Source organism: Corvus cornix, chromosome 8 (assembly GCF_000738735.6).
Source record: "Corvus cornix cornix isolate S_Up_H32 chromosome 8, ASM73873v5, whole genome shotgun sequence".
Classification (NCBI taxonomy): domain Eukaryota; kingdom Metazoa; phylum Chordata; class Aves; order Passeriformes; family Corvidae; genus Corvus; species Corvus cornix.
Genome location: NC_046338.1, coordinates 15,798,828 through 15,813,056, shown reverse-complemented (window position 1 = coordinate 15,813,056; position 14,229 = coordinate 15,798,828).

The following is a 14,229-nucleotide window of genomic DNA, read 5'->3' as shown; positions in this document are numbered from 1 at the left end:
CGGGCCGGGTCGGGCGGGGCAGGGAGGCCGCCCGCAGCCGCGCTCCGCCCGCCGCCGCTCCGCCCCCGCCGCCGCGGGGCCACGTCTCCGGTCTGACGCACGCGGAGGGTGCCGGGGGGCGCCGGTCGGGCTGTGCCCGGCAGCCCCCGCGGGCCCGGCGGCGGCTGTGGGCGGGATGGCCGCGCTCCGCCCGCTGCCCCGGAGGCGCCGGTAGCGGTACCCAGGAGCCGCGACCTCCGGCGCGCCCGCGGCATCCCCGGCCGAAGGAGCGGCGAGGCGGGGGCTGGCGGAGCGGCCGCGGCACGGACGGGCCGGGCTGGGGCTGCTCCATGGCCCACACGGAGCGCGGTCGGTGCCGTGGGAAGCAGCAGCGGGCGGGGGGAGCCGCAGTCGCTGTCCCCGCGCGGGTGGGCGGGCGGGAGGCTTCGCGCCGCGTCGGGAAGATGACAGCAGAAATTGTGATGGAAAGATCTGGACCTCAACACGCAGGGCCGTGGAACGACTATAAAGAGACCAGGCTGTAAAGCGCCTGGGACTCCATTAACAATGGAAAAGTGTCTCAGAGAGTGACAATTGGAAACACAAACTTCTGGCCCAGCAGTTCAAAAAGCGAAGTCTGAAAACCGCTGCTGAAAGAAACCACATGTTTAAAGGGACTTTTGTCTAACATTTCCAGAAAGATTTACATCTCTGGCAGAACGAAGAGACAAGACAAATTCTGCATCAGAGGGAGGTACTTGCCCTCCAATAACTTGCCCCTAACCTTAGGGGTAGTGTGTGCATCGCCCTAGGGACAGTACAAGTATGTAAACAAGGAAACACAAATATATAAGCCCACTGGGGAGGAGTTAATGAAAACAAACACAACATGATGCTTCACAGCTGTTTTGCTGCAAGAATATTAACTACATTGGGATGTGAACCAAAGGTCTGCCAGGGATAGCTGTGGGTAATTCTGACTTTGTAACTGTCTGCTTCAGGGACTGCTGAGGGCAGACTCAGGTTCCTCATTTGGGAATCATGGATGCGATTTATAGCTGTGGGAGTTCGGTTCATCGTTTGCCTGAAGCATTTGCTTAAGTGCTTTGCTGTGCAGAGCTGCTTTTCTCAGCTGAAACCTCAAGGCTTTCTGAGGCACCTCAAGAAATGAGGGTCTGAGTCTGACAGGAGCTGGAAGAAGTTGCCAGCACAGCTTCCTCACAGTCCTTCAGAGCTGCCAGCCTAAAACATTTCAGCAATATTGCACCATTACATAATTTTAAGTGTTTCCCCCATGCTTTGTGGGATACGGCTAAGGAATACAACAGGACAAATGAGCAAGGTTTCCACATGGACAAAACCACTGGGTTTCTTTTTCTGAGCTGAAGAAATAGTCATGGTGACTGCTGTGTTCATTTTATTGGTTTCTTTCCATTACTCTTAACTCCTGGCAGTAACTTAGAGAATCCCTCCCTGTCCTGGATGGTTTCTTCTTTCAAACATTTGCAGGCAGTTGTTCTGTTCACCCTTTCATCATCGCTTAGCTCATTTAATCTTTCCTCATAAGTCAGTCCCTCCTGTTACTTAATTGTGGTGCTGCTTTTCCCTAAACTCCCTCTCAGTTGCTCGTTTATTTTATGGTGACACGGTGACCAGTAATCCTGCCATTGTTAATGTTTCCTGTTGTGGACTTTTGGGTTATTTTTGTTCAGAATTACTGCAGTACTTGGAGGACTGAGCTAAGCTTCCCCTGTGAAGAATAATTACAGGCAAGGTCACTGATACTGCAGTAGAAAACATGGTCCATGGATAAATATAGCTGATGGGTTTGGGGATGGAGGCTTAGTGCAGTTGTGGTGGAAGAAGGCCCAAAAATACATCTTTGATAGTAAACACACAACTGGGGCTCCAAATACCTTTGCTAGTGGAAAAAATCTGCTGCCTGCAGAAAAGTGTAATTTATTTGTGAATTCCTGCATTATTTAAAGACCATCTAGGCTGGTGAAATCTGAAGTAACTTTGGAGTATTTATTTTACTAAAATGGTAGGCAATAGTAACTGGATTCAACCATCTGTATGACTGCAAGTTTTTGACATGCTTTGATTTCACTGTTGCCTCTTCTCCATTGACTCCAGAGGAATGCGGGACAGGTCACATAAGAAATGTCATTACTCCAAACTTAGTACATTTGCCTTTTACTGTCAATTGGCCTATTCTGTCGTTCATAACTTACAGATTCTCCAAGTGTCATTGCTGCTACTGAGTGCTACCTTGCAGTACTTACATTATGACAGAACCAGGGGCAGGGTTTGATTTGCACCCGAGTTAAAACTATCGCAGACCAGTTGAACATGGGGACAGATTGCACTGCCAGTGCTTACATTGCAGTTATCCTCTGTTCATGGAGCCATGATTCTCAAGTGTGATCCAGGTTGAGGATGCCTAATCCTGAAGTCCTTGCTCAGCACCAACTGCCAGGATACAGCCCCCATCTTCTACTGATTCCTGCTCAGAGTTCTGTTTTGTTTCCCTTCCCCCCCCCCAATCCCTTCATAATTTGAGGATGCACCCTGAAAAAACACAAAGCCATCCCATACCCTGAAGTCTGGGGTCCTAAGACCAGCACTGAAGCTGGGTCTGAGGGGATGGTGCTCCACAGAGCTTGACAGACCGTTTACCCTCAGCTTCAGGAGAGATCAGGGTAAGAAAACCGGGATTTGAGTGCCACAGCGCTGTCTATACTTGGAAGCACACCCACAATGAAAATGCTTTTCATCAGTCATCTCTCCAACAACTGTTGAAAACAGCATAATCTGCTAACACAGAAAAGCTAAATTGCTTTCAGACGAAGCACTGAAAAACCACTTCTGTGATTTGATTCAGCTCAAATCCAAAATGCATGATTTGACAGCTCTAGTACTTCTTAGCTGCTTGAAGTTTCTGTTAAAATTTATCCTTTCCCTAGTTTGTTTTCCTCTAGTTTCACATTTTAACCCCTCTCCCCCCAGATTAGTGTTTTTGAAATACAGATTTTAAGTGCACCAGATGTTTGAATATTAGCAGTGCACTGGGAATACAGACTTGTAAAATAAATTGCGTGGATGCTATGGGCTGAGTCTGGGAAGGAGAAGGAAGGCTTCAGAGCAGGATGAAGTCATTTCTTAAGCCCACAGCATTTTCTAAGTACTAAAACTTGCTTTAATAGAAGGAAAACACTGAAAGGATGTTAATCTCATAAGCTCTTTTGTTGTTCCTAAGTGAAGAAGAGCCACATTCATCACTGGTATGATTACAGTGAAAGCAGTGCAACTACCTCAGAGAAGAATTTGGCCCAAGTAGATGTCTCTAGAGGAGCTATTGACAGCTGTCCCCACATATTGTTGAGAAAATACAGAGCTAAAGACATACCAAAAGAAATAGAACTAGCTCCTATTTTTCTGACCTTTGGCTGGACTGGAGCTCCTGGATTTGAAAGCTGCTTTACCTCTGTAACACTTCTGATCATCATTAAGTTTTCTTCAGTGATCTGTCTGAAAACATCTTCCTAACTGAGGAGCTACGCAGCTGTGCCTGGTCTGCTATTGCAGCTCTGAGCCACTGAGCTGTGTGCTTCATGGGATACAGCATCTTACCTAATTTTAGATGTGATGCAACAAGTGGGGGTAGCTCACATGAGGCAGGAGAGATGGAGCCCAGCAGCTCGAGCTCAGAGCAAGCACTTTATAATTACTGCTACTTTCAAAATAACAGAGGCATTTATTACTACCAATGTACATCTATAGGTGTGATTGAGTAAACAAGCTGTAGCAACGACAAACACTTCTGGTGGAGGATATTAGGACAAGAGTCAAACAGCAGGCTTGCTGGTCTCAGGTGGCAGCTGAGGCTGCCCCAGGGCTGCTTCCCAGCCTTCTCCCTCTGATCTTCTCTACAGAAATGCTGTAGCTGGGTCAGACATACATTCAGGCATTCTTCTGCATGGGAACCATCTCTTCTTCTCATACAAGCACTCACAGAGAGATGGCTTAATTCAAGTGTTTGATTTTCTCAACAGCTTTCTGCCTCTCGCCAAGTTAGTCTGCTCATAACCAAACTCATGCACAGAATCTATACATTAATACAAAGAAGCTGTACTTTTAGGGGAGGCTCTACTTGCCAGAGCAGTGACCTCTCCTGACCAGTATCCTGGCTCCGTGCTGTACTGGACTGAGTCACGTTACATGACCTGCTCCCCCGGCTGACATTCTGCAAAGAGATAACAGGCTATCGGTGGTGGTCCAACTTGGATCATGCTTTGGGCTCAGATGTTTTGAAGAGGATTCAAGTCTTTCATTGTCATTAAACCAGCTTAGAATGTCTATGCCTAGTTGCCCCCCTCCGAAATTCCACCATTGAATTACCCAGCCTTTTGTCCACTGTCTTTAAACAGTTAATTGCAGATCTTTTACTGCTAGCAAACCTGTGTCAATAAATCATATTCTAAAAAGCACAAACAGCACATTCTTAACAAAAATATCTTTTACACATCTAAATGATAAAGTAAATGTTTGAGAAAGAAGGCCCTGAATTCTTTTCATGGTATTTTAAAACACTCATCTCAAAATAAACAAGAAGAAATGTTTGTTAATCATCTGGAATTTTTAATTTCCTATTTTGCATGGGAACCTGAGTAATCAGACATATGGTATGCTTGTTAGCTGGGAAAGGGTCAGGATTAGAATAGATTCTCAAAATTAGAAAGCACTAAAATACAGCAGCAGTCTTGGCTGCCTAAACTTAAACAATTGTTTTGTTTTAATTGCTGGAACAGATCAACACTGAAGAAACACCACACATCTAAATGATTCCCTGAAATTCCTCTTGCCTAGCAGGAGAGAGGAAGTCTCAGGGGATTGGGGATGACCTAGTCTATAATTTACCTGCACAGGGGATTATCTGATACAGACATAACTGATAAGGAACGAAATATGTTGTTTGGTGGCTTCTCTAAAAGCTCGGTAGCTTTAAGAGTTGTGAGATTCCTAACACAGTAGAGGCTGGTCAGATCAAACTAAGAGTATTTTTAGATTTATAGTGCTAACCATCACTGAGCCAGTCCACAGTGAAAGCCTGCCCTGGCATAAGTGTGGTGTGAAAGTGCAGTCCATGGGCCGCACTGCTGCCGTCAGGGCAGGTACGATGGAATGAGCAGCACATCAGTCTCGTTTTGGACTGGTGTCGTTCTTTCAATTAGGAGGGCAATCAATGGCAGCAGACAGCTCCCAGCATTTCCTGCGTCATGAGACAAGGCCCACGCAGAGGACGAATGGGTACGTGTTTTGCTGCTTATCCATGACACAGATCCAGGCCAACTGCACTTCCGCCAGCGGAAGTCAGCGTGGATCCTGCAGTGTGCTTCGTTCATATTCGTCAGCCACTTAAAGTGGAATGCAGCTGACCCCACTGCAATTATGTCTGCTGTGTTCAGACTTGCCTCCATTTCAGTGCTCACAGGTAAAAGGGTTTTTTCCGCTGTTGTTTTTCAGTCATGTATTTGCTCCTTGCCCTTCACTAGGAATCAATTTGAATCCAACTACTGGAAAAACATCCCACCGAAAAAACTTTGGGACAGTTTACAATTTCAACTCTGGCTACTTCCCTCTGTTTCAGTGGGGGAAGAGCCCAAAAGACCATGTACTTCACTGCAGTGTTTGGAATAAGCTTTTGTGGTGAGGGGGCGTAAATAATAGCAATCTGTGGCCTGCACTAATTGTCAGTCCAATGTCATGCCTATTCAGGCCTCATACACACAATGTGCACCTGATACTTTCATTTTTACTCTTGCCTTTTCTAGGTTGTCAATGGTTTGGTCTCCACTGGGACTACACCAAATTCAGCCAAGTCAGTGACTTCACACTGAAAGTCTCTATCATTATTTCTAGAAGTGCATTTGTATCCTCCACGCTCTGGTATTCACACAGGTGAAAGATGATAGTCTGAGGGCTCCAGTCTTCCCTTCTCACAGCTGGAGGTGTTTCTGGTGGATGTGATTTGCAGAGTTTTCCAAGCAGTCCAGGCTGCATTGCCAAAATTTCCTATCACTACGAACAATTATCACATGATTCAGAACTAAGGCTGTGTGTATTTCCATATACATACATAAAACAAGCCTGCATGCAGCTGAGATAAGAGATAGGGTTGTTTACTATAGCACAAATGTAAGGGGATGAAACATCCATGCAAACTGTTTTGGTCTAGCTGTTGGTTGAAATGGATGTGGTACATTCACTCTTTGTTCAGCAAGAGGCTGATTATATACCTACACTTGAGACATTTAAGACTCAATGCTTCAACCAACTTCCCCTTCAGACTGGTTAATAATGATTTAAGAGACAGAACTGTGCATTTTTCTTTGCCTGCCTTCATCTGCTGTATTGTGGTTTTAGAGCACTGTATATGACAAACCTTCCAGGAATCTCAAACACAAATTGAAGTTCCACGGAATCACTTAAAGCAGCTGAAAAACACCATCAGTGAGGCCACACAACTGCGTGGAATGTGATGAATTTCCAGGAATAGGATTGTTTCCTGGAGATTATTGTGTAAAATACAAGTATAAAGAAGGAACAAAGGTAATGCTAACAGTGTCTGCACCACTAAGCTATTTTGGTTTGTGAAAAGAAGAATGAAGAAAATAGACATGCTGTAAGACCTTTGCTAGGCTTACAGGAAGCCTAGATGTCAAGAGCGGACTCTGAAACAAAGCAGTACAAAATTATCTCAGCATAAAATGTAACTTCTCCATGATTTTGTCTTACCAAACCAAATCCACTTTTAGCTTGAAAGGAGTCCTAATGGAGAGGTTAAGAGCTCTATGTCCATGCTTCCATCCAGCAATGACTAGGTAAAAGGCAATAATTATATAGAAAGAGGTGAAGGCTGCAGTTCTGAGGAGAAAGGAGAGCAATCTATTTGGGGCACACAAGCAACAGGAAATCTGACCATTCATTTTCATTAAGAAATCAGTTCTGCTGACTAGGACCTACTCTGAAGCAGAGGTTAAGCAGAGAACTTTCAAAAGAAAGTTCCACAAAACATGTGCAAAAATTTGGCCTCTGTATATAACGAAAGCAATCCTTCCAGGAGAGCCTTTTGCTCTTTTCCTTCAGAGAGCCTTTGCTCCAACATGCTGGAGGAAACCTTACTTAAAAATAAGCGGACTCTTACAAGTACAAAATCTGCTACGGTTTCAACCCTGGAAGTGTTTGCTTCTCAGCTTTATCAAGCAGATCTCAGGTCCTGACACTGGTTATTAGTGAGTAAAGTTCTACTTAGACATCAGGCATCAAACTCTGGTGACCTTGGGGTTACTATTCAGTGTTTGTGTTCTTCCTGTTTCAGGTGGTACTTGAATGTACAAAGATGCTTGGATGGAACACTGAAACAAGGCATAGCACTTCATAAAATAGGTTTTCAAATGCTCTCATATTTCTGTTACTTATTTACTTTTTGGTCCAGCAGAGAGAGATATGCAGAAATAAAAAAACCCCACTTATGTGCATCCAAGGCTAAGCAACTAGCCACAGGCAGCTTATCAAAGTTTAAAGAAAAAGGATATGATACTGGAGTTACTTTTCACATCCACTTATTGCAAAGAACAGCCTGTATCCATACAGCTGAACTCCCTTATTGCCACCAACAGAGCTACACCCAAACTGCCAGCTGGACACAGTTACTGGCCTCTGTGACCCAGAATGTGGCAGGGAAGGGTGCAGACCAGCCCAGAGCTGTGCCATGGATGCACCACAACATGCAGGATGAATGGAGAGCACGCTACTGCCTGGGCCCGCACCCAGTGCTGCTTTAGCTGACCCGTGCAGACATTTCTGCACAGCTGCAGAAATATCTGCACACACAGGGAGGGAAGGAGGGAGGAGAGGGCAGCAGAGCCACCTTCCTCTGCAGTACCATCAGCTTGTGCCAGCTCATGCTATTCATGGAATTGCAGCTCAGCCCTGACAACAGCACGACAGATAGACCTCCTCCAGGCTTACACTGGGAAAACACGCAGCAGTGCCAGCCTACCAAAAGCGATACACCAGCTTTGAACAGAGAACACGAACACAACTTTTTTTCCCTGCACCTGTATTTTGCCATTACCTCCACAACATTTCAGTGGCGTGGCCTTTAATCTGTGCATCACAGTATGACTCACCCACACAAGGCACTGCTGTGCATGGGTACTGAGCTAGTCCTGAGGAGCTGGGAGAGCTGCCTGGCACAGCCCACAGGCCTTTGCTTATAGCCCAGAAAGAGTCAAGCTGCATTAGCTGAAAAGGAAGACAGCAATGCAGGCAGGCCAGCCAGAATGGAGAACAGTCTGCATTCCCTCTTCTGGCATGTTTCTTAACAACAACTGAGGAGAGAACTACATGATTTAAAAAAAAAAAAAAAAAAAAAGTTGTAAATTACTGTTTCAGTTCCTTTTTTTTTTTCCAGTCTAACAAATAAAACCCTACTACTGGCTCAAATTCTATGAATTTGACAAGAACACTAAGTCATTATGAAAAACCAGAAGGACAGGAAATGATGAGCAACTTTGCAGCAAAAGCAACAGCAACAATGAAAACCCTGATTAGTTAAAGCCTTGATAATTACACCCAGGATCACCCAGGCAATCTTGTTTTGTGCCTTTGGATAGGTCCATCTTCCTTTTCTCTCTCCCATCTTCAATTTTTATGTTAGACTTTGCAGATAAAGTTAAAAGCTGAAAGGAGATTTGGTATGTATAAATGTACACTTGAAACTCTGATGTACACTTGATACTCTCACTAAAGTATTGCTTTCTTTACCTCTTTCAAGGTTCATTAAATGTGGAATGGATAAATTTACCCAGAGGTTACTGCATTTGTAGTAACAAACACAGTTTCTGCAGATTTCTTAGGAGGAAGACTATTTACATCATGTTCCCAGAGGTAATTAGGTAAAGCATAAACATTAATGATGCAATCTCTGTCATTCCTCTAGTAAATACTGAATGTGCTGGTTTACTTCAAACAAATAAATCAAAAGAAGTCTCAGATATACAAGAGTTCCTTCAAGTTGCATGAAGGGAGATAACTGTCTACCTAGGGGAGGAAGATAGTGTTTCCAAAGTGTTCCGGCCAAGAAAAAGCCTCAAAGATTAAAACACCAAAAAATCTGTAAAAGGGAGGTCACTTTTAAATAACTCAAGTATGAGGAAATCTTCAGGGACACTGATCTGTAGACCAGGCTTCATTCCTTCAGCTGCTTATGAAATGATGCAGTATAAGACTTTTCCACCCTGGTTTCAGTTTTCTCAACTTCCATGCAGTTATGAAACAGTTTGTCAGACTTCAGACTGATTGCATGCATCGCCAAGCTAGAAACAGAAAAAAATCATCTTCAGGTAGGAATGTGAAGACAATACCTGTGTGTCTTGAAAATCCTAGGGATCCTCAAGAGTCCTGATGCTGATGAAGCATGTGTTGTACTGACAGGAGCCCCTGGCTACACACATTAGCTGGAAGACCTACAACTCTGACACACAGCCATGGCTCCAGACAAGTTTTATTGTTCTATCCTCTTGGGTTTGCCACTGTTCCCCAAGGCACTCACCAAAAGCTGACTTGGGCACAGAAAAGCAAAGGCCTTCAGATTTATTATTTTTTTGCTCCTGGTACCTTTAAAAAGCTCACACTGAGAAATTACTAACTCCTGTCTTTCATCTCTGGGTGCATTTTCTCTCTTGAGTTTGCAGCCACTGTGCAATTGTCCTCTAGTTAAATCTCTCCTAACCTTGGAGAGTGGCAGGATCAGGAACATGCCATGAACATTCAAAGTGTTTGGAGTATGTTCTGCTACAAGCAAGCAACCATCCAGTAACGATGTGGTAGTTGGTGCTCCAGTTGGAGAAGGTGATGTTGACATCTAGTGACTAGTCTGGGGATACCTGGTGGCATGATCTGGGAGCAGCTAGCCAATAATTTCACTGATGCTGGCACATGAGAACAGTCACCCTCTTCATGGAAGTGAGCAGCTACACATCCCTTCCATGGAATAGAAACACCCAGCTGAAACAAAGACCCCCAAAAGACTGCTATATAGCCTCAAATATGCATGCAGAGAGATTTAACTAGAGGACAATTGCACAGTGGCTGCAAACTCAAGAGAGAAAATGCACCCAGAGCGAAAGGATTGAACTAAGCAGTCCATGGGGATAGACATCATGGTATAATCCAGGAGAAAATCAGAGGGTGAAGAGTCAGTTAGGAAAGCACCTGAGCTGGAAGCAATGTATTAAATAGATTTCTCAAAACACAGAAATGAAACAAAAAGTGACAATTGGGATTCATTGCAAATAAACAAAGCAGCAGAGGAACACCCCAACTAATCCACTGCCTATTTGTTTGCTGACATAACCCAATAGACACAACATTTTGCCAGATTATATTGAAAAATATTATTAGACAGTTAAAAATTTGTCATCAGCAAGCTATGGATTTGATTTTTTCTCATTCTTTCTACATAATGAAACCATTTCTTCAATTACATTTGAACATCATGTAGAGTATGTTATATTGCACATTCATAGAATAAAACCAGAAGACAATACATGATGCCTTAGGAATTTACTCAGAACTTATCTACAGAGTCAAAATTACAAGTGTTTTATTTTCCCACTCATTCAAAAGAAATGAAGAAAAAACACTTTCCAGCAGAGCCACTCAAGATACCTGAAGAAAATAACAGATATTCAAGAAAAGGTTAAACAACAAAAATTACTTGAGGACTGGGAAGGAGAATACATTTCAAGCCAGTGGGACAGCCTAAGCAATATAGTGACTGTAGTGCCCCACGAAGACAGAAATACCAGCTAAAGGGAAATTAGGTGAGCAGAGCATGCTTCCAGGTAACTATTCTTACATGGATTGGAAGTGGGAAGAAGATGAACAGAATTTCTATTCCCTCCAGAACCAAGCTGTTTCTCAAAGGAAAAGGACTTCTCGTTTCCTGAGACATTTTCCATTTAATACAACTTTTGTAATAATAAATCCATCTTAATAACCCAGGTTATTTCTCAGCTTGGATTGATTAGCACAAATCAGGGCAGACACCCTGACAGCAAAAAGTAAATTGAAAATGCACATTTTGCATTCAAATCCATACATTAAAACAAGGAATTCCTTAGTGTTTTGCTATTTGGGAAGTGCATTTGCTTTGCACACAGCGAGGACAAACAGGTACCGCTGCCTCCCATTAGCTTTCCATTCCTCGTTTCTAGTGTATTGCTCCATACTGCAGAGACTGGAACTCAAGGGTGTGTTCATAGTCAAACCTCAACTTATAATTTGTATTTAATTCATTTAAATGCTCTTTTCAAATGGTCTTTGCAAAGCAGATGCCGGTACCTGAAGCGCTGTCACGGCTCCCAGCCAGCCAGGCAATAGCGCCGTCAGGGGGAGACGGAGTGTACAATTGCCTGAGGCAGTGGAAAGCACGAGAATGCAGTAGAAATGCCTTATGCAAGTTCTTGGAGCATTTCAAAGCTAAAATAAATTGGCATCTCAATAGGAGATTAAAAAAAAGAAAAAAAAAAAGAAAAAAGAAACCACTGCAGAGCTTTACAAATGCTCGCTTTAGCTTCCCGGGCAATAGCTGATCATTTCTGAACACTTAACTAGTAGCTTAATTTTTGAATCTTTAATTATCATACACACATACCTTTTACATCTGTGTAACTGTTCTTAAATGACTGCAGTCCTTTTGTTAGCCTTCCTCAGTATATATTGTCTCCCTCAACTGGAGATGTTCTCAGGACACACTTTCATTTTGGGAGGGAAGGCAAAGACACGATTTGACAAATATGTCAGGTCCCCAGTTGCACAGGATGAATTTTCCATGCTTTACCGGCAATCTGATTCAATATCAGTATAGTCAGCTTACACTAAAAAAGCTCTCTGATTTTTTAGCATATTACTTTGGCTGAGAAAAAGTTCAGGTAAATGCTACTCCTTCCCCACTGACCTATGGACTAAAACAACTGCCAAAGGAGCCATTGACTTAACTCTATGAAGATGGCAAAAATACAGCTGTTAGCTAAACAAGTGCTAACGATGCGAGGATAAATGCTGGAAAGGGGAGACTCGGACCTACAACTAAAGCTTTCCCTTCCAAATAGTACTTTTCCTGTATTCTTTGCCAGCTCAATTCTTTCAACATATAGCAGGGACAGCCTCTAGAATTACTGAACCTCCCAATCTGTATGTTTCTTACTCCATGTTTTATAGTTGGATATGGCCACTATGTAGGTCACATTTCTATCTATGGGTGATCAAAAGTGGCACAGCCACTGAAATAATCAGCCCTACTGTGCCCTTCCCAGCTCCTTCTCTCATGCCAGCACAAGCCTGAATTCTCCTACATACCAGGCTGTAATTTTGTCATCAGCTGGACCCTAAGGGTGAGGCAGCAACCACAGTGATTTAGCATCTCCCTGACCTCAATACAGAAACCGAAGGAATGTTTACCTAGACACACAGGAGATAATTTTCTCTGTCATCTAGAAGCTTTAGGGGACTCCTTTGCCCTATGGAATTACTAGTTCGATTAAAACTCACTTAGGGGTGGGCTGTTAATGAGAAAAGGCAGTTGAAATCAACTGGCACACAGTTAAAGACAGAAACTTCTGAAAAATGCAAGAGGGATTTTGCAACTTAGCGGACCTCAAAGCCTTATTAACCATAGCAGACTTCTGCAACGCAGCTTTGTTATTTTCCTTAAAAAAATCCCAAACCAACCCAAAACAGAACAAAACAGCAGCTTTTTTCAGGGAAGAAAAATTCCCAAACCTCAACTTGTACACTGCTCCACTTCTGTTTCGAGTCTGCAGTGTCCTGGAGCAGTACTCGCAGGAAGCAAATGACTGAGATCTGAACTGATTAGGCCTGAAGTCTTAAAAGACAAGTTGTCATGCACTATTTGCTACTTCACTGCTGACTCAAGAACATTCAAGCTCGTGTGCATATTCCACTTCCCCATCTGCTCACTGCTTCAGCTTCTCTCTGACAGTTGTGCATTTCCAGTACAAACATCTTTGATATATTAAGAACTAAGTGCAGGGCAGCATAAAACATGCAGCACTTTTCATCAAGGTATCAGAAGCACTACTCTATTGACTATTAATCTTTATTTGTGAGCTTAACTTATTAAAAGCGTCCATTTTAACATAATAAATAATGTAACTATGTATGGTAGCCTAGTGAAACCCGAAACATTATGTAGAATTTCAGTCTCCTTTGCTATGGAATATGAGGCTCTGTTTATATCTTGGTGGATCTGTGTAAATCTATGGCAATAAAAATCAATCTGTCTTTATAAGGTGCTAGTATTATTAAATCCAGAAAAACAGGAAGCTATAGCTGAAAGCATGACTCAGTACATTTAAAACTTTGTACCTAAGTTTATCAGTTTTCTCTGAAGCAATGCAGGAAAGAATATATTATCAGTTCTGACTGTTCAGTGGATTTATTTCTCAAGCCAGCAAAACCACACACACTTGGCATAAAAAAGGATTTAAATCAAATAAAGTCATATGTACTTGCCTTTGACACTGTTACTTGTTTCTAGCCATTTATTATACCAGAAAACTTATCTATTTCCTTTCCATGCATATGTTATAATTTATATCCACAGAACAGAAAGAAAACAAATCTTTGTTTTAAAAGATTCTTTTACCAAGACATCTTGAAGAACGAGTTGAATAACTTGAAAGAGTTATTTGGAATGGTATGAATACCTTGAACTTCCACTGGCTTTGGGTGGAAGTCAAGCACATTCACTAAGCAGTTACTCAAAAACTCAGCACCTTACAGAATCAGTCCCCTGCACAGCCCTCAAGTTACTTCAGCAGTTTTCTTTAATGAGACAGACTGCTTTGAAGGAAAAACTAGCAGTAGCTCTCATCAGCCAGATTAAGGAACTGATTCAGGAGGGAAAATGGCTTGCCTACAACACCTGGACTAGCTCCTGCTCTAGCTTTTCTCCCCTCTTCAGTTTTCCACCCCCACTACAGGAGGGCCTCTGTTGCTTTGACACAGCCACTTTGTCCACCTTATTAAAAGCAATGCCAACTTGGGGCTGCCTTAACACACACTGAAATACAACAATGCAGCAATTGCTGCTGGAGAACCAGAATCATCCCTAAGTAGCAGAAAACTTTCTGTGGAGCACAGAAAGCTATCACTGCT